The following is a 455-nucleotide window of genomic DNA, read 5'->3' on the forward strand; positions in this document are numbered from 1 at the left end:
GAGCCTTCCTGGTTGCCACCACCCCATGGCTCCCCAACATCTCAGATTTTATTGTTCCATACCACATACAAGTTGTAGGAGTCAATGTTATTTCTCTTAACAATTGCTGGCTTTCCAAGTGTCAACTGTCCTTCGGCATGCTCTGTTTTAAGCAAGGGCTGCAAAGCAGTAACGAAGCTAAAGGGCTGCTATAAAAAAAATACTGCAGCATTCCATGGTACTGACAGCATACACACAGTCAAGCATTTAGCTCTCCTTTTGTGGACTTCTGCTGCAACACACTGAAGGTGTTAGGGGCAGAGTTGTACGGAAATGGAACTCCAGACATTTCAGATCCGAGAGCCCTCTAATTGAAGACAGTGTCTTTATGCAAGACAGGCTAAGGGAAACCTGTGTTACCCAACAGTTACCATTCCTCCATTGTTCCCAGCAATAATAAAAGCTGATGCAATATA

Source organism: Falco peregrinus, chromosome 7, assembly GCF_023634155.1.
Source record: "Falco peregrinus isolate bFalPer1 chromosome 7, bFalPer1.pri, whole genome shotgun sequence".
In the NCBI taxonomy this organism is placed as follows: Eukaryota; Metazoa; Chordata; class Aves; order Falconiformes; family Falconidae; genus Falco; species Falco peregrinus.